The sequence below is a fragment of the Heterodontus francisci genome, chromosome 1 (assembly GCF_036365525.1).
Source record: "Heterodontus francisci isolate sHetFra1 chromosome 1, sHetFra1.hap1, whole genome shotgun sequence".
NCBI lineage: Eukaryota > Metazoa > Chordata > Chondrichthyes > Heterodontiformes > Heterodontidae > Heterodontus > Heterodontus francisci.
Window position 1 is genome coordinate 197,689,277 of NC_090371.1, and position 20,692 is coordinate 197,709,968.

The window sequence follows — 20,692 nt, forward strand, 5'->3', positions numbered from 1 at the left end:
GACAAAGAAGCCCATGAGAGCATCGCACTTATTGTTGGAGGTACGGATGGAGAGTTCAGGGGAGGGAGGTTTAAGAAGATGGCTTGCAGTCAAGAAAAGAGGCTGGGGTTTATCTTTGCATTGCAGGATGATCCTGGAATCGTGAGCAGTTTCATGAAACAAGAGCAGGACGCGATAGTGTTTTAAGTGGTCCAGCCAGATCTGACGGCGGATTGCTCATCTAGTTGTTTTCCATATCCGTTCGTGTCTACATCCCTTGGACTAAGGTAACAGAGATGAGAGTTGTACTGGGGGAACGGCCAGCATGAGAGAGTGTAATGGTCTTAATGGGAACAAGGGCATTCAAAGGTGGAGGTGAGGGTGCAGTCAAACAAATCAGTAGCTGCAAAAATGTTGTGGTGAATAAAGGTCCAAAGGCAAGATAGTTGGGATTTTGAAAGTGAAGTTGTAAGTGAATTGAGGGATAGTTTTTTCCAGGGACGGGTACAGAAGGTGGTCAGGTTGGGGCGTGGAAGAGTGAATGAATAAGGAAGTATTCAGAGATGAACTTGCCTATAATTGATACGATGGGACGTGGGATGGCAAGGTTAAGGGAATGGCCGTGATTATGGGTTGGAAAGTTTACATGGAGGGAGAGATTTAGGGAGGATAAGAGGGTACTGAACTCAGAGGAGAGAGGACGTGATGAGTTGAGATGGAGGTTGAAATCACCGAGGATGAGGGAGGGAAGCAGTGGAGATATCTCGGTGAGAAAAGTTTTACCATACTTGGGAGGGTGGTGGAGAACGATGATTTTGAAAGAGTGGTGAGAGAGGTGGATGTAGGTGAGATGCTGAAAGGAGGAGGAAGTGCCAATTGAGGAGGGGGACAAGCCAAGATGTGATCTGATGATAAGCTCCACACTGCCACCACAACAGTCTTGGCAGTGTGCAGCTTATCCCCAAGTGTTGGAAGATGTAGCCAGGTGGGGAGGCTTCATTAAGAGCAAAGGTGTCATCCCAGCCAGGTTTCTGTTAAGGCCATGATATCGATGCAATCATCCACAATAAGTTTTCTGGATGGCAAGGGCCTTGTTCACAAATGAATGGGCATTCTGGAGGGAGTTGAATAGAAACATAGAACATAGGAACAGGAGGAGGCCATTTGGTCCTTCAAAGAACAAAGAACAAAGAACAGTACAGCACAGGAACAGGCCATTCGGCCCTCCAAGCCTGCGCCGATCTTGATGCCTGCCTAAACTAACCCCTTCTGCACTTCCGGGGCACATAACCCTCTATTCCCTTCCGATTCATATATTTGTCAAGATGTCTCTTAAACGTCGCTATCGTATCTGCTTCCACCACCTCCCCTGGCAGCAAGTTCCAGGCACTCACCACCCTCTGTGTAAAAAAACTTGCCTCGCACATCCCCTCTAAACTTTGCCCCTCGCACCTTAAACCTATGTCCCCTAGTAACTGACTCTTCCACCCTGGGAAAAAGCTTCTGACTATCCACTCTCTCCATGCCGCTCATAACTTTGTAAACCTCTATCATGTCGCCCCCCCCACCTCCGTCGTTCCAGTGAAAACAATCCGAGTTTTTCCAACCTCTCCTCATAGCTAATGCCCTCCAGACCAGGCAACATCCTGGTAAACCTCCTCTGTACCCTCTCCAAAGCCTCCACGTCCTTCTGGTAGTGTGCCGACCAGAATTGCACGCAATATTCTAAGTGTGGCCTAACTAAAGTTCTGTACAGCTGCAACATGACTTGCGAATGTTTATACTCTATGCCCCGACCAATGAAGTCAAGCATGCTGTATGCCTTCTTGACTACCTTATCCACCTGCGTTGCCACTTTCAGTGACCTGTGGACCTGTACGCCCAGATCTCTCTGCCTGTCAATACTCCTAAGGGTTCTGCCATTTACTGTATACCTCCCACCTGCATTAGACCTTCCAAAATGCATTACCTCACATTTGTCTGGATTAAACTCCATCTGCCATTTCTCCGCCCAAGTCTCCAACCGATCTATATCCTGCTGTATCCTCTGACAATCCTCATCATTATCCGCAACTCCACCAACCTTTGTGTCGTCCGCAAACTTACTAATCAGACCAGCTACATTTTCCTCCAAATCATTTATATATACTACAAAGAGCAAAGGTGCCAGCACTGATCCCTGCGGAACACCACTAGTCACATCCCTCCATTCAGAAAAACACCCATCCACTGTTACCCTCTGTCTTCTGTGACTGAGCCAGTTCTGTATCCATCTTGCCAGCTCACCTCTGATCCCGTGTGACTTCACCTTTTGCACCAGTCTACCATGCGGGAACTTGTCAAAGGCTTTACTAAAGTCCATATAGACAACATCCACCGCCCTTCCCTCATCAATCATCTTCGTCACTTCCTCAAAAAACTCAATCAAATTAGTAAGACACGACCTCCCCTTCACAAAACCATGCTGTCTCTCGCTAATAAGTTCGTTTGTTTCCAAATGGGAGTAAATCCTGTCCCGAATAATCCTCTCTAATAGTTTCCCTACCACTGACGTAAGGCTCACCGGCCTATAATTTCCTGGATTATCCTTACCACCCTTCTTAAACAAAGGAACAACATTGGCTATTCTCCAGTCCTCTGGGACCTCACCGGTAGCCAATGAGGATGCAAAGATTTCTGTCAAGGCCCCAGCAATTTCTTCCCTTGCCTCCCTCAGTATTCTTGGGTAGATCCCATCAGGCCCTGGGGACTTATCTACCTTAATGCTTTGCAAGACACCCAACACCTCCTCCTTTTTGATAATGAGATGACTGAGACTATCTGCACTCCCTTCCCTAGGCTCATCATCCACCAAGTCCTTCTCCTTGCTCTGCTCTGCCATTCATTATGATCATGGCTGATCATCCAACTCAGTAACCTGTTCCCGCTTTCCCTCCATATCCTTTGATCCCTTTCGTCCCAAAAGCTATATCGAACTCTATACATACAATGAATGTTGAATACATACAATGTTTTGGCCTCAACTGCTTTCTGTGGTAGTGAATTCCACAGGCTCACCACTCTCTGGGTGAAGAAATTTCTCCTCATCTCAGTCCTGAAATGTTTACCCCATATCCTTAGACTATGACCCCTGGTTCTGGACTCCCCCACCATCGGGAATATCCTTCCTGCATCTACCCTGTCAAGTCCTGTTAGAATTTTATAGGTTTCTATGAGATCCCCCCTCACTCTTCTGAACTCCAGAGAATATAATCCTAACCGACTCAATCCCTCCTCATACGTCAGTCCCACCATCCCAGGAATCAGTCTGGTAAACCTTCGCTGCACTCCCTCCATAGCAAGAACATCCTTCCTCAGATAAGGAGACCAAAACTGCACACAATATTCCAGGTGTGGCCTCACCAAGGCCCTGTATAATTGCAGCAAGACATCCATGCTCCTGTACTCGAATCTTCTCGCTATGAAGGCCAACATACCATTTGCCCTTTTTACCGCCTGTTGGATCTGCATGCTTACCTTCAGCGACCGGTGTACAAGAACACCCAGGTCTTGCTGCATATTCCCCTCTCTCAGTTTATAGTCGTTCAGATAATAATCTGCCTTCCTGTTTTTGCGACCAAAGTGGATAACCTCACATTTATCCACATTATACTGCATCTGCTATGCATTTGCCCACTCACTCAACTTGTCCAAAACACCCTGAAACCTCTCTGCATCCTCCTCACAACTCACCCTCCCACCTAGTTTTGTGTCATCTGCAAATCTGGAGATATTACGTTTAGTTCCCTCATCTAAATCATTAATATATATTGTGAATAGCTGGGGTCCTAGCACCGATCCTTGCGGTACCCCACTAGTCACTGCCTGCCATTCGGAAAAAGACCCGTTTGTTTCCTGTCTGCCAACCAATTTTCTATCCATCGCAATACACGACCCCCAATCCCATGCGCTTTAATTTTACACGCTAATCTCTTATGTGGGACTTTGTCGAAAGCCTTCTGAAAGTCCGAATAAACCACATCCACTGGCTCCCCCTCATCAACTCTACTTGTTACATCTTCGATGAATTCTAGTAGATTTGTCAAGCATGATTTCCCTTTCGTAAATCCATGCTGACTCTGTCCGATTCTACCACTGTTCTCCAAGTGCTCTGCTATAAAATCTTTGATAATGGACTCTAGAATTTTCCCCACTACCGACGTCAGGCTGACTGGCCTATAATACCCTGTTTTCTCTCTACCTCCCTTTTTAAATAGTGGGGTTACATTAGCAACCCTCCAATCTGTAGGAACTGTTCCAGAGTCTATACAATCTTGGAAGATGACCACCAATGCATCCACTATTTCTAGGTCCACTTCCTTAAGTACTCTGGGATGTAGATTATCAGGCCCTGGGGAATTATCGGCCTTCAATCCCATCAATTTCCCCAACACCATTTCTCTACTAATACTGATTTCCTTCAGTTCCTCTCCCTCTCTACTAAACCCTGTGTTCCCCACCATTTCTGGTATGATATTTGTGTCCTCCTTTGTGAAGACAGAATCAAAATATGCATTTAGTTGGTCAGCCATTTCTTTGTTCCCATCATAAATTCCCCTGTTTCTGACTGTAAGGGACCTGCATTTATCTACACTAATCTTTTTCTCTTCACATACCTTTAGAAACATTTACAGTCAGTTTTTATGTTCTCTGCAAGCTTACTCTCATACTCTAAGTTCCCCTTCTTAATCGATCCCTTGGTCCTCCTTTGCTGAATTCTAAACTGCTCCCAATCCTCAGGTCTTTTGTTTTTTCTGGCGAGTTTGTATGCCTCTTCCTTGGATCTAATGCTATCCCTAATTTCCCTTGTAAGCCATGGTTTGGCTACCTTTCCCGTTTTACATTTGCACCAGACAGGAATAAACAATTGTTGCAGTTCATCCATGCGCTGTTTGAATGCTTGCCATTGCCTATCCACCGTCATCCCTTTAAATAAAGTTTCCTAATCCATCATAGTCAACTCGCGCCTCATATCTTCATACTTTCCTTTATTAAGATTCATGGAAGGGTGATGAGAGCTGATCTGCTGGCAGAGTCCACAGCATCAGCAGTGGGAGAGGTGAGTTAGACAGGAAGAAGATTGACAAGATTAACCCCTAGCAGGCGCAATGGGCAGCAAGATCAATACAGAGTAGGATGGGGCAATTTGGATTCTTGCTTATAATTAGCCAGTGCCGAGTTCCTCGATGAGCCTGTTGAAAGATGCCAAGAGTGGGAAGCTGTAGGCTTATCTAAGAGGGAGCCAAGCCCTCAACAGTGGCAAGAGAGCAGGAGGGTCAAGGAGTACTGAAGAGGTGGGGTCGGGAATTGGGAGGGCAGAGTATCTGAGAGTGGAGAAGTCAAAGGAGGCATGAAGATAGAAGAGAGCAGTTTAGGATGGGTAAAGAGAAAAGAAGTTAAAAAGAGCAACACTCAAAGGGTTGTGAAAATTTGGAATTCCCTACCCCAGGGAGCTGGGGATACTCAGTTGTGGAGTATATTCAAGACAGAGGTGGATAGATTTTTGGATACTTAGGGAATTAAGGGATATAGGGATAGTGCAGGACGGTGGAGTTGAGGTAGAAAATCAACCATGATCTTGTTGAATGGTGGAGCAGGCTCAAAGGTCCAAGTGGCCTACTCCTGCTCCTATTTCTTCTACTCTTATGTTCTGATACCCCTCAGCTTATATCATTTCCTAAGGAAGTCAGAGTGAGTAACAATGGGATCTCGATGTAGTGGCCATTTCGGAGACATGGGTAGAGCAGGGGCAGGAATGGATGTTGCAGATTCCGGGATTTAGATGTTTCAGTAAGAACAGAGAAGATGGTAAAAGAGGGGGGGGTGTGGCATTGTTGATCAAGGAGAGTATTACAGCGACAGAAAGGACGTTTGAGGACTCGTCTACTGAGGTAGTATGGGCTGAGGTTAGAAACAGGAGAGGTGAGGTTACCCTGTTGGGAGTCTTTTATAGACCTCCGAATAGTTCCAGAGATGTAGAGGAAAGGATAGCGAAGATGATTCTCGACAGGGGTGAGAGTAACAGGGTAGTTGTTATGGGGGACTTTAACTTTCCAAATATCGACTGGAAATACTATAGTTCGAGTACTTTAGATGGGTCAGTTTTTGTCCAGTGTGTGCAGGAGGGTTTTCTGACACAGTATGTAGACAGGCCAACCAGGGGCGATGCCACATTGGATTTGGTACTGGGTAATGAACCCGGCCAGGTGTTAGATTTAGATGTAGGTGAGCACTTTGGTGATAGTGATCACAATTCGGTTAGGTTTACCTTAGCGATGGGCAGGGACAGGTATATACCGCAGGGCAAGAATTATAACTGGGGGAAAGGAAATTATGATGCGATTCGGCAAGATTTAGGATGCGTAGGATGGGGAAGGAAACTGCAGGGGATGGGAATAATCGAAATGTGGAGCTTATTCAAGGAGCAGCTACTGCGTGTCCTTGATAAGTATGTACCTGTGAGGCAGGGAGGAAGTTGTCGTGTGAGGGAGCCGTGGTTTACTAAAGAAGTTGAAGCGCTTGTCAAGAGGAAGAAGAAGGCTTATGTTAGGATGAGACGTGAAGGCTCAGTTAGGGCGCTTGAGAGCTACAAGCTAGCCAGGAAGGATCTAAAGGGAGAGCTCAGAAGAGCAAGGAGAGGACACGAGAAGTCATTGGCGGATAGGATCAGGGAAAAACCTAAGGCTTTCTATAGGTATATCAGGAATAAAAGAATGACTAGAGTTAGATTAGGGCCAATCAAGGATAGTAGTGGGAAGTTGTGTGTGGAATCAGAGGAGATAGGGGAAGTGTTAAATGAATATTTTGCGTCAGTATTTACAGTAGAGAAAGAAAATGTTGTTGAGAATATTGAGATTCAGGCTACGAGGCTAGATGGGATTGAGGTTCACAAGGAGGAGGTGTTAGTAATTTTGGAAAGTGTGAAAATAGATAAGTCCCTTGGGCCAGATGGGATTTATCCTAGGATTCTCTGGGAAGCTAGGGAGGAGATTGCAGAGCCTTTGTCCTTGATCTTTATGTCGTCATTGTCGACAGGAATAGTGCCGGAAGACTGGAGGATTGCAAATGTTGTCCCCTTGTTCAAGAAGGGGAGTAGAGACAGCCCTGGTAATTATAGACCTGTGAGCCTTACTTCGGTTGTGGGTAAAATGTTGGAAAAGGTTATAAGAGACAGGATTTATAATCATCTTGAAAAGAATAAGTACATTAGAGATAGTCAGCACGGTTTTGTGACGGGTAGGTCGTGCCTCACAAACCTTATTGAGTTTTTCGAGAAGGTGACCAAACAGGTGGATGAGTGTAAAGCAGTGGATGTGGTGTATATGGATTTCAGTAAGGCGTTTGATAAGGTTCCCCACGGTAGGCTATTGCAGAAAATACGGAAGTATGGGGTTGAAGGTGATTTAGAGCTTTGGATCAGAAATTGGCTAGCTGAAAGAAGACAGAGGGTGGTGGTTGATGGCAAATGTTCATCCTGGAGTTTAGTTACTAGTGGTGTACCGCAAGGATCTGTTTTGGGGCCACTGCTGTTTGTCATTTTTATAAATGACCTGGAAGAGGGTGTAGAAGGGTGGGTTAGTAAATTTGCAGATGACACTAAGGTCGGTGGAGTTGTGGATAGTGCCGAAGGATGTTGTAGGGTACAGAGAGACATAGATAGGCTGCAGAGCTGGGCTGAGAGATGGCAAATGGAGTTTAATGCGGAAAAGTGTGAGGTGATTCACTTTGGAAGGAGTAACAGGAATGCAGAGTACTGGGCTAATGGGAAGATTCTTGGTAGTGTAGATGAACAGAGAGATCTTGGTGTCCAGGTGCATAAATCCCTGAAGGTTGCTAACCAGGTTAATAGGGCTGTTAAGAAGGCATATGGTGTGTTAGCTTTTATTAGTAGGGGGGTCGAGTTTCGGAGCCACGAGGTCATGCTGCAGCTGTACAAAACTCTGGTGAGACCGCACCTGGAGTATTGCGTGCAGTTCTGGTCACCGCATTATAGGAAGGATGTGGAAGCTATGGAAAGGGTGCAGAGGAGATTTACTAGGATGTTGCCTGGTATGGAGGGAAGGTCTTACGAGGAAAGGCTGAGGGACTTGAGGTTGTTTTCGTTGGAGAGAAGGAGGAGGAGAGGTGACTTAATAGAGACATATAAGATAATCAGAGGGTTAGATAGGGTGGATAGTGAGCGTCTTTTTCCTCGGATGGTGATGGCAAACACGAGGGGACATAGCTTCAAGTTGAGGGGTGATAGATATAGGACAGATGTGAGAGGTAGTTTCTTTACTCAGAGAGTAGTAAGGGCGTGGAACGCCCTGCCTGTAGCAGTAGTAGATTCGCCAACTTTAAGGGCATTTAAGTGGACATTGGATAGACACATGGATGAAAATGGAATAGTGTAGGTCAGATGGTTTCACAGGTCGGCGCAACATCGAGGGCCGAAGGGCCTGTACTGCGCTGTAATGTTCTAATTCTAACAATAAAATCCATCCTAGTGACTATGCAGACATAAAGCCTCAAATCCTGGAAACTAAAACAAGTTTATCTAAAATGTGCAGGTTTTTCTGGTCAGTCATTATTGGTTCTGTTCAGCTTATCCTGGATCCTGGGATAATTTATGGGACAGTTCAGACTTAACTAACAATTTAATCAGTTGAGAGACTTCCTACTTGAATCTCTGATTGGCGTCTGACTCAGAGTGCAGTCTTGGGCCGGATGAATGGGATTAAATAAGCAAAGAGGCGGATACAGAAAGAAAACAAAGCAACTGAATATTCAGCTACTCAAAGTATCCAACAGCACTGAGAGCTCAGGGTTAAGACTCAAAGAACAATGGGAAGAGTTAAATAAATTCTTCACACAGCGTGTTAATAGAACAAACAGCTATTGAGACAGAAACTGTAAAATCATGCAGCAACTACTAAGCCTCCTTTGACAGCATCTTTCAAACCTGTGACCTCTACCATATAGAAGAACATGGGCATGAAGTGCTTTGGAACAACACCACCTGCAAGTTCCCCCTCCAAGCCACACACCATCCTGACTTGGAACTATATCGCCGTTCCTTCACTGTCACTGGGTCAAAATCCTGGAACTCCCTCCCTAAAGCACTGTGGGTGTACCTACACCCAAGGACTGTAGTGGTTCAAGAAGACAGCTCACCACTACCTGCTCAAGGGCAGTTAGGGATGGGCAATAAATGCTGGCCTTGCCAGTGATGCCCACATCACATAAATAAATAAATGATAAAAATAAATATAATCTGGATATCTGAAAAGAAAGAATGTAAAAGCTTACAGGCAAAGCCAAGTATTAGATGGTATCAGTTGAACAGCTTGTACTGCACACAAATGAACAATGCAAATAATCCCCTTTAATGTTGTAATGGAGCAGCAGGGAATTGGTTGGAATGGTCAGCAGGCTACAGTGGTCATCTGGCTTGGCAGACAAATCAAGCGGATTCTACTGCATGAACAGTTGAACAAATTGGAAGAAGCGCTGAGGGAGGCAAGGGCACAGAATGTACTCTGGGTGGGGGACATCAATGTCCAGCCCCAAGAGCGGCTCGCTAGCCCCACTATTGGCTGAGTACTGAAAAACATGGCTGCTGGACTAGGTCTGTGACAGGTAGTGAGAGAACCAACGCAAGGGATAAACCTACCTGTCCCTCATCCTCACCAATCTACCTGTCGAAGATGCATCTGACCATCTCAGTATTGGGAGGAATGACCACCCCACAGTTCTGGTGAAGACCAAGACCCATTCTCACACTGAGGACATCCTCCATTGTGTTGAGTGGCATGACCACCATGCTAATTGGGATAGATTGAGAAGAGATCTAGCAGCTCAAAACTGGGCATCCATGAGGTGCTGTGGACCATCAGCAGCAGAATTGCATTCCACCACAACCTGTAATCTCATGGTCTGGCAAATCCCTCACTCTATAATTATCCCTCAAGCCAGGGGATCAACCCTGATTCAATATGTGTATTAGATTTTTTTGAGGGTGCAACAAGCAGGGTGGATAAAGGGGAAACACTCGATGTAGCATATTTGGATTTCCAAAGGGCATTCGAAAAGGTTCTGCATAAGATGGGGTAATATATTAGCATGGATAGAAGATTGGCAAAATAACAGCAGTCGGCATAAATAGATCATTTTCAGGTTGGTAACCTGTAACTAGTGGGGTGTCACAGGGATCAGTGCTGGGGCCTCAATATTTACAATTTATAGTAATGACTTGGATGAAGGAACTGAGTGAATTGTACCCAAATTTGCTGACGTAACAAAGATAGGTCAGAAATCAAATTGAGAGGAGGACACAAAAAGTGTGCAAAGGGTTACAGAAAGGTTCAGTGAGTGGGCAAAAAATTGGTAGATGGATTATAAGGAGAGAAAATGTGAGGTTATCCACTTTGGTATGAAGAATAGAGAAGCAGAATATTATTTACATGGAGGGAGAACGCAGAATGCTGCGTTACAGAGGGATCTGGGTGTCCTTATACATGGATCACAAAAAGGTAGCATGCAGGTACAGCAAGTAATTAGGAAGACAAATGGAATGTTGGCCTTTATTGCAAAGAGGATGAAGTACAAAAGTAGGGAAGTCTTGCTACAACTGTACAAGGCCTTGATGAGACCACACCTAGAGTATTGTGTACAGTTTTGGTCTCCTTATTTAAGGAGGGATATACTTGCATTGGAAGCAGTTCAAAGAAGGTTCACTAGGCTTATTCCTGGGATGAGGGGTTTGTTTTATGAGGAAAGGTTGAGCAGGTTGAGCCTACACTCATTGGAGTTTTGAAGAATGAGAGGTGATCTTATTGAAATATATAAGATTCTGAGGGAGTTTGACAGGGTAGTTGCGGAGAGGTTGCTTCCACTCATGGGGGAATCTAGGATTCGGGGGCATAGTTTCAGAATAAGGAGTTGCCCGTTTAAGACAAAGATGAGGAGGAATTTTTTGGCTCAGAGGGTTGTGAATCTTTGGAATTCTCTACTCTAGGGAGTTGTGGATGCTGGGTGATTGAATATATTCAAAAGTTATGGGGAGAAAGCAGGAAAGTGGATTTGAGGCCAAGAACAGACCAGCCATGATCTTATTAAATGGTGGAGCAGGCTTGAGGGGCCAAATGGCCTACTCCTGCTCCTATTTCTTATGTTCTTCTAAGAACATAAGAACATGCCAGGAAAAACACCAGGCATAGCTGAAAATGAGGTGCCAACCTGGTGAAGCTACAAAACATAACTATAGATCCCAAACACTCCTTTCAGGTGAAATAGCAATTTACTTGTACTTCTTTCAATTTAGTATACTGTATTCACTGCTCTCCATGTGGTCTCCTCTACACAGACTGGGTGACCGCTTTGAGGAACACCTCCGCTCAGTCCGAAAACATGACCCCGAGCTTCCTGTCATTTGCCATTTCAATGCACCCCCCTGCTCTCATGCCCACATCTCTGTCCTGGGATTGCTGCAGTGTTCCAGTGAACATCAACACAAGCTCGAGGAACAGCACCTAATTTACTGATTAGGCACAGCCTGCCGGACCGAACATTGAGTTGAATAATTTCAGAGCGTGAATGGCCCCCTTTTTTTTAGTTTAACTTTGTATTTTTAATTTTTATTTCTTTTTATTTCGTTTTATTTTAGTTTGTTTCATCATTACACATTTTTTACAGGCTGCTGCTGACAACGCAGCCACTAGGCGGAGCAGTACTAGCACATGAGCAAATGCAGCCTCTTCCACTGAAACATCACTGCCTGCGACGTTCTGGCAACTGCCAGGAATCAAGATGGTGTTGCTCAATTTATCATAGGAAATGCTTATGACTAGTTAGTTCTAGCATTTCTGATGCCCTGTCCCATGATGTTCATTTTCTTGAGGCTGATGGTTAGGCCAAATACGTTGCAGGCAGCTGCAATCCTGTCGATGAGTCTCTGCAGACACTCTTCAGTGTGAGATGTTAATGCAGCATCGTCAGCAAAGAGGAGTTCCCTGATGAGGACCTTCCGTACTTTGGTCTTCGCTCTTAGACGGGCAAGGTTGAACAACCTGCCATCTGATCTTGTGTGGAGGAAAATTCCTTCTTCTGAAGACTTGAATGCATGTGAGAGCAGCAGGGAGAAGAAGAGCCCAAACTGTGCAGGTGTGAGAACACAGCCCTGTTTCACGCCACTCAGGATAGGAAAGGGGTCTGGTGAGACATCAACAGATGAGACTCATCGACAGGATTGCGCTGCCTGCAATGAATTTGGTCTAACCATGAGCCTCAAGAAAATGAACATCATGGGATAGGAAGTCAGAAATGCTCCATCCATCAATATCGGCGACCACGCTCTGGAAGTGGTTCAAGAGTTCACCTACCTAGGCTCAACTATCACCAGTAACCTGTCTCTCGATACAGAAATCAACAAGCGCATGGGAAAGGTATCCGCTGTTATGTCCAGACTGGCCAAGAGAGTGTGGGAAAATGGCGCACTGGCACGGAACACAAAAGTCTGAGTGTATCAAGCCTGTGTCCCGAGTACCTTGCTCTATGGCAGCGAGGCCTGGACAACGTCCGTCAGCCAAGAGCGATGACTCAATTCATTCCATCTTCACTGCCTCCGGAGAATCCTTGGCATCAGGTGGCAGGACCATATCTCCAACGCAGAAGTCCTCGAGGCGACCAACATCCCCAGCATATACACCCGACTGAGCCAGCGGCACTTGAGATGGCTTGGCCATGTGAGCTGCATGGAAGATGGCAGAATCCCCAAGGACACATTGTACAGTGAGCTCGTCACTGGTATCAGACTCACCGGCTGCCCATGTCTCCGCTTTAAAGATGTCTGCAAATACGACATGAAGTCCTGCGACATTGACCACAAGTCGTGGGAGTCAGTTGCCAGTGATCGCCAGAGCTGGCGGACAGCCGTAAAGGCGAGGCTAAAGGGGGCCGAGTCGAAGAGACCTACATGTTGGCAGGAAAAAAGACAGAAGCCTCGGAGAGAGCCAACTGTGTAACAGCCCCGACAACCAATTTTATCTGCAGCGCCTGTGGAAGAGTCTGTCACTCTAGAATTGCCCTTTACAGCCACTCCAGGCGCTGCTTCACAAGCCACTGACCACCTCCAGGCGCTTACCCATTGTCTCTCAAGACAAGGAGGCCAAAGAAGAAGTTAGTTCTAGCAAACTATCTTTACATTAAGTTGGATGGAAGCCCAGTAATATACGAACCGTAATCCTCAGATCCATTTAATATTCCAGTAATCCTATTAAATACAAAAGGAATTTTATGAATGAATTTCCATGCTCTGATACTTTGGGAGATAGTGAATTGGCACCCCAATCGATGGAGAAGCAAATCGGGCAGAGTGTAAAATGTGCTGCCAATTTGTTATCCACATTTTATATGACTGACCAGGACTGATTTCACCCCAACTCAACTGCTCTCTCCAGACCTCGTTGCTCCCCCCCATTCCCCTGGCCAATTGTTCCCCATTCCTTGCTTTGCGCCACCCTGCTCTCTAGCCTCTCGCTCCCCACTTCACCCCCCCCCACCCCACCCAGCACTAGGTCACGCCGCTTCCCTCCTCTTGGCCACTCGCTCACAATGTTTGATCATTCTCCACGCACGCCCGAAGAAGCAAGGTGGGTTGCGAGGGGTGACGTAGGAGCAAGTGGCCGAGAGGAGGGAAATGACGCGGCCTAGAGCTAGGAATAGGGGAGGGGGAGAAGTGGGGAGCGAGCGGCCGGAGAGCAGGGTGGTGCGAAGCAAGGAGCAGGAAACAATCGGCCAGGGGAGTGGGGGGGAGCAGCGAGGTCTGTAGTGTGTGGCTGAGGGGGAGGGAAGCGACTGCTGGGGAGGAGGGGAAAGGGGGATCAATCACCAACCTCAAAGGGGCTGGATTCCCAATGACACTTTATCGCCCGTGCGCACAGTCCAGGCACATGTGCGAAGACCGACCAAGCATGATGATGGTGGCGCGGATATGCTATGATGTCATCATGCGCATGCGCCACTTAGTCCTGGCACAGCTTGGAGCACTCTGATGATGTCGGCGGGCCACTGCGTTGTCAGGAGTCACTTTGCTTTTTTTTTTGTTTTTTACCCTGTACCTGCCTACTGGTTATTTCATGTTTGTGCTTTTAGTTAGGGCTGCCTATTATTCTGTCATTAACACTCTCTCTGCACTAATGCTTTGTCTTTCACCACACCATTCGCACACTTTATTTGCCTTTGGCCAATGACCTCCTTGTCAGTTAATCTCTTTGGCCCTCTGTCCTATCACACATCCTCCCTGTTGTTCTCTTTTTCCCAACCATCACTTTATTTGCCTAAAACCTATTACATTTCTAACCTTTACCAGTTCTGATGAAAGGTCACTGACCTGAAACGTTAACTCTGTTTTTCTCTCCACAGATGCTGCCAGACCTGCTGAGTATTTCCTGCACTTTCTGTTTTTATTTCAGATTTCCAGCATCTGCAGTATTTTGCTTTATTTTGGGTTAAAGGCGAAAATTGGCAGACTCCTGCAGGCTTCCTGATACACTGGGAGTTGCAGGTGTTTTAATCTGCTGCCTGCACAGAAACTCACCCACCTGGCAGATTAAAATTCCCCCCCTAGGAGTTAATAAATGATTCTTGGATTGGCAAGACGTGCCTAGTGGTGTGCCCTAGGGATTTCTCATTTACTAAGGTATATGGAAACATAGGAATAGGAGCACGCCATCAGCCCCTCAAGCAGGTTCAGCCATTCAATGAGATCCTGGTTGATCTGTGTTGATCCACCTACCCTCCTTGCTTGTGTAATGTTTAATATCCTAGCCTAACAAAAATCTATCAATTTCAGTTTTGAAATTTCAATTGACCTTGGGAGAGAGTTTCACATTTCCACTACCTTTTGTGTGAAAACATGCTTCCTGGCATCGCTCCTGACAACCTGGCTCTAATTTTAAGGTTATGTCCCCTTGTTCTGGACTCTCCACCGGATGAAATATCTTTTCTCTACCTAGATTGTATAAATTAACGGTCCCTGTGCAGAGCTTCGCATGACTGGAGTAATCAGTAAGCCCTACAGGATTTTCCGCTCATTAAAATTTAAAGATGGAAAATCACACAAAGCGTTCTATGACTAAACTCCTGAATCAGCAGTCCTGTTGCACTGAGCTCTGTGCAGGGATCATTAATTTGTAAAATCTACCCCGAGGTACGTAAATGATTTGGGCATAGGCAAAGAAGAAAATAGTACAAACTTTACTGTTACAAATGGTGGGCACAGCAAATGATGCCAAAGAATGCAGGAGACCACAGGACATCGACAAATCAGGGTGGTGAATGGCTCTGTACAAAATGCAGATCAACAGAGGTAAATGTGAATTTATACATTTTGGGGAAAAGAATAACAAACAAATGGAAATTTGTGAACATAGAACTTCCATTTAATACTATATGAAAAGAACGTTCATACTTCCATTCAATATGAAAAGAGCTTCCATTTGCATAGAGTCACTAACAACCTCAGGATGTCCCAAAGTATTTCATAGCCATTGAACTATTTTTAAAGTGTAGTTACCGATGAAATGTTAGCAAACATAGTCGTCTATTTTGCACACAGCTAGGTCTCACAAAGAGCAACAATGTAAATCATTAGATAATCGGTTTTAGTGACATTTGTGAATGGGATACGTTTTCACCAAAATACCATAAGAACTCTCTTGCTCTTAGAATAAGTGCCATGAAATCTTTTATGTTCACCTGAGAAGACAGGCAGGGCCTCAGTTTAACATCTCATCCAAAAAACAGCACTTCTTCAGTGTTACACTGAAATGTCAGCCTAGATTAAAGCGGGAATTTTACGCTCCCGCCCCAGGTGCTGAAGGCAGGGGCAGGCATAAAATCGAGTGGGAAGCAAGGAGTGCCATTCCCCTCGCCTACCCGCCCCAGCTGCCATTTTACCAGTGGCAGGGGAGGTGGAAAACAGCCCACCCACCCCAGGCCAATTGAGGCCCTTAAGTGGCCAATCAGCTGCCACTTAAGTGCCTCTTCCCGCCACTGCTGGTATATTACCAGCAACAGCCAGGCACTTCATCAGCTTAGGAGATTGCCTGGTAATACCTGGAAACTTCCTTGCATGCTCAGGTGAGGGGAAGGCTCTCCTGATCAGGCATCCTGTGGCCCACAGAGGGCCCCCCCCCACCTAGTGACAAAAGCTACCCCCACTGGACCACAGTAGAGTTATGATGAGAGACTTCAAAACGTAGAGCTCTATTCACTTGAGCAGTTACTCAGCAATTAAATGATTTGAGAGTGTAAATAGTGAAAGATTATTTTCACTGGTTGGTGAATTCGTAATAAGGGGACATAATTTAAGATCAGTACTATCAGGATAATGGGGAAGCTTGAAGAATTTATTCACAAAAAGTATTATTAGAATACAGAATATATCCCGATAAATAGTTACTTAACTTGATTTATTTTATTTATTTATTTAGAGATACAGCATTGAAACAGGCCCTTCAGCCCACCGAATCTGTGCCGACCATCAACTACCCATTTATACTAATCCTACATCAATCCCATTACCCTATCACATCCCCACCTTCCCTAAATTCCCCTACCACCTACCTATACTAGGGGCAATTTACAATGGCCAATTTACCTATTAACCTGCAAGTCTTTGGCTGTGGGAGGAAACCAGAGCACCCGGCGAAAACCCACACGGTCACAGGGAGAACTTGCAAACTCCATACAGGCAGTACCCATAACCGAACCCGGGTCGCTGGAGCTGTGAGGCTGCGGTGCTAACCACTGCGCCACTGTGCCGCCCATTTAAGAGGGAGTTGGATAAACACTGCAGAAAATTATTCAAAGATACACTGAAAGAACAATGACATTGGGTGAGAACTCTGGTGTGAATTAACAGAAGTACAGACAGTGGGTTAAAATGGTTTCCTTCTGTACCTACATTTCTATGTTTATATGAAAAGAAAGGCACTCAGTTCAAACAATAAGCACAAGGATTTTCCATGTCCTTTGAGGATGGAATTGGAGGTGCGGTGGGGTGCAGAATATTGCAACTAAAGTTATTAGGATGCAAGCCCGACTTCTTTATGTCAGATTTGTATTTTCCAAGGGACGGACAGCTTGGCGGGAAGCAGTGCGCCTCAACACTTCAAACAGGTAATTGAGGCAATTAATTTGCCAATTGACAGCGGTTTTTTGAATTTTACCAAAAGTGCACAGTGTCCATGGGCCGTCAGAGTCCCACCAAGTATACGAAAGTGGCAGGTCAATGCGAAATGAGGGCTGGCTTCACGTGATGGTCATCAAGTGAGGTAGCATGCCTTGGAAGGGAGGCTAGAACAGTGTGGGGATCAGAGATCGCTGCTAGGAGTGGGAGCTAAGGTGCCAGCACAGCAGGCAGGAGCCACCAGAGTTCCATCTGGGAACTGGCACTTCTGTGCTTTAAACAGAGAGGGAGTGGGGGTGGCGTGGGATGGATGGAGGAGGCACTCGAGTCATAGGCGCTGCCAGCTCAGAGTTCCCACCTGCCATGGGCATTGTGCACTCAGGAGGCAGAAGATCTGGTGAGGAGGAGCAGCGGAGAGGGAGAGAGCTGCAGCCTCGGGCAGTGGGAAGCAGCAACCTCGGGGTGGGAAGGAAGGAGAAGGGCAATTGAGGAGACAGCCCTTGGGGCGAGTCTGGGTACTCCTGAAGTCCCAGAGGGCCGACAGTAATGGAAAACAGATATCGGCAGAACGCAGTAGACCATTATTGTATATAAAAACAGCCTGAAACGGTAAATGTTTAACAATGTTCCCACCATAAACCCCAAGTGCAGCTAGTGGCTTCTCTTAATTCTTTTGCATGTGCATGTACAAGGTTCTCCCCTGATGTTTGCAGCTGAGGTGCAGTCAGATCTTGGTGCCTCGTGGCTTGGGATGACCTTGGTGGCCTTCCTCTAGCTACCTGAGGCTTAGCGGGCCCCGGCTTGTTGATGGACTCCTGCACAGGTGCAGAAGCCTCCTCTGCCATCAAAGCTACTTGAGCCACTGGTGTCACTGACAGAAGGGCTGAGGAGCTGCTGTCCACACAGGGGCGTCCTGAGAGGAACCCGCAGGTGAGGAAGGCATCCACTCCTCTTCTGTCACAAGGCACACTTGTACCTCCCTGCTGACCTGAGTAGTGCGAGGAGCTGGCGGTGAAGCCAGATGCCTTGTCCCCCTCTTGCCCAGCCACTGATGCACAAGGCTCATGGACTCGATGATGGTGTGTAAGTCTGTGCACATCTCCGGCATCCGTTGAGTGGTCTGCTGGATCTGGCTCTTCGTGAGAGTTGCCAATCTTTTGACGAAGGAAGCCACACACATAGACGGGAGGGAAAGTGCAGCACTCATGGCCTGGATGGACTCCTCCACTGTGCAAGCCAGGGTGCGCACACCCTCTGGAAGCTCCGCCAGATCTTCACACACCTTACACTGCACCTCCAGCATCCGTCGCCTTACTGACGACTCCAGAGGCACATCACCAGCCTGGGGCTCAGCATCGGCCTGGCCTCCCACACTCCTCCAAGTGTCAGTGGCCTTGGCTGTTACAGCCTCCGTCAGCTGCTCAGGCTGTCTATGTTGTCTTCACTAGGTGGTGACCCTGAATCTAAATGCAAACAGATACCCACTGACCTGAGAGTATCTGCCCTAAAGGACGGCACAGGGGAATGACATGATGCTGTGTTCTTTGAGGATCCCTCCTCCTCCTTAGACCAGCGGCTTTCCCTGGTCATTGCAGCACTCTGCTCTTGTTGATGACCTGCATAAGAGGGAAGATAGATTAAAGGGTTCTGCACTGCCCACCATGTCCTTCCGCCACTGTGGAGATACATGTGTCCAGTGGATCACCATGCCTCATGATCGCCAAAGGCTACCTTGTGCCCATCCATGAAGGTACTCAGTCGCTAGTGAACGCACTCCAGTCTCACTATCTGCAATGGAGTAACCAGCATGCCAGCCTGCCAATTCCAGTGCCTCCATCTCCATAGGTGTTAGGATGGCCAGGAAGGGAACACCGCCACTGGCCTGGGCCCTTCCTTTAGTATTCTGAGCTCTCTTTTCCTGCATGTACAAAGATGAAGAATGTTAGTCACCTGGCAAATATGAGAACAATGCCTAAGCTGGTGGCATCCTAGCTGTCCATGATGGGGTCACACCAAAGCCTCCTGCATGCAGTCACTCTGGACTGACCTTGCCACATTCGCCACTAACTGATGACCGCCCGTTACTGGGGTGTAGCCATGCCTCTGACAGATGTTATTGACTTTGTAGTATGATTATGTTTTAAAAACTTGTAATTTTTAATGCAGTGTAAAAAGATTCAGAGGAGACATGTGACCTCACACCAGGTTTTTTTTTATTCATTCATGGGATGTGGGCGTCGCAGGTCAGGCCAGCATTTGTTGCCCATCCCTAATTGCCCTTGAACTGAGTAGCTTGCTAGGCCATTTCAAGGGCATGTAAGAGTCAACCACATAGCTGTGGATCTGGAGTCACATGTAGGCCAGACCAGGTAAGGACAGCAGATTTCCTTCCCTAAAGGACATTAGTGAACCAGATGGGTTTTTACAACAATCGACAGTGGTTTCATGGCCATCATTAGACTAGCTTTAAATTCCAGATTTATTAATTGAATTCAAATTCCACCTTCTGCTGTGGTGGGATTCGAACCCATGTCCCCGGAGCAATAACTGGGTCTCTGGGTTACTAGTCCAGTGTCAATACCAGTACGCCACCGCCTCCCCCTAAAGGTCTGCCCAGAAATAAGTTGGTTACCATGAACACAAGGAACCCAGATCAAAGATCCTTTTGAAAGCAAAGTGCAAGGTCTGTAACACCTGATGGGCAATGGGTTTCACTCTCCCAGACTCAGATCGTAAAAGGAGCCAAGGGCTCTGAAAATGCAAATTTGCGTTGTAATTATTAACACCTGAAAATAAAGGAAGGTATAGGTGGTTTTGATATGGCCAGAATAATGGACTCTGAATACTGTAAAGGAAAGCACCTATTGACTTTTGATTCTGGATAAATTCAACATGCTTTCCTAAGTCTGACAGGCTGTAAGGAAGAAAGGAAGACATGAGGAAACCAACAGGAGATGCACAGTCTCAGAACACTGATACAGCGATATGTTACTAAGATTGAACTCGATTCAAAAGTTGCCGTTTGGAGAGAAGAAAAGACCAACAGGATCAGCAGAGATTGCGTTATGAAAAGAAGACCAGACAAGTGTGCTCGGAAGAAGTCAGCAAAGAGGACATTGGCTTTGTAAAGGACTGGGAGATCCAACCCATTGCAACTGGGAGGAGATTGGGACTTTTAACTGCAAAGATACCGATTCAGTAAGAACACTGAGTAATGTATAAATGTGGTGTGGGGTTTTGAGTGTGCAAATAACTTAATGGGAAATACCTTTCTCTGTAGTTTAGTGTATTAGCTACCTACTAAGTATCTTTTAATTAATATTGATTTTTAGTTTAGTTATTATAGTAAAAGTTTCAAAATGTGAAATTGTGTTGTGTCAATCTTTAATTGGTCTGGGAAATTCATATCTCTTATTTTTAATTGAGGTTGTAACACAGGATATGATTCTGCTTGACCCATTTGCTACCGAAAGGGTGGGCATTCCCTTTCCACCAAGCTGACTT

The 20,692-nt window shown here is 46.1% G+C and overlaps 1 long non-coding RNA gene across 1 annotated transcript; it reads left to right on the top strand.

Annotated features, from left to right (window-relative positions):
* The first annotated feature begins 15,256 nt into the window (after positions 1-15,256).
* Positions 15,257-20,442, top strand: LOC137353315 (uncharacterized). Its single transcript, XR_010969839.1, has 3 exons — positions 15,257-15,364; positions 16,491-17,178; positions 20,094-20,442. It is a non-coding gene; the product is annotated as an uncharacterized lncRNA (long non-coding RNA).
* The last annotated feature ends 250 nt before the right edge of the window (positions 20,443-20,692 follow it).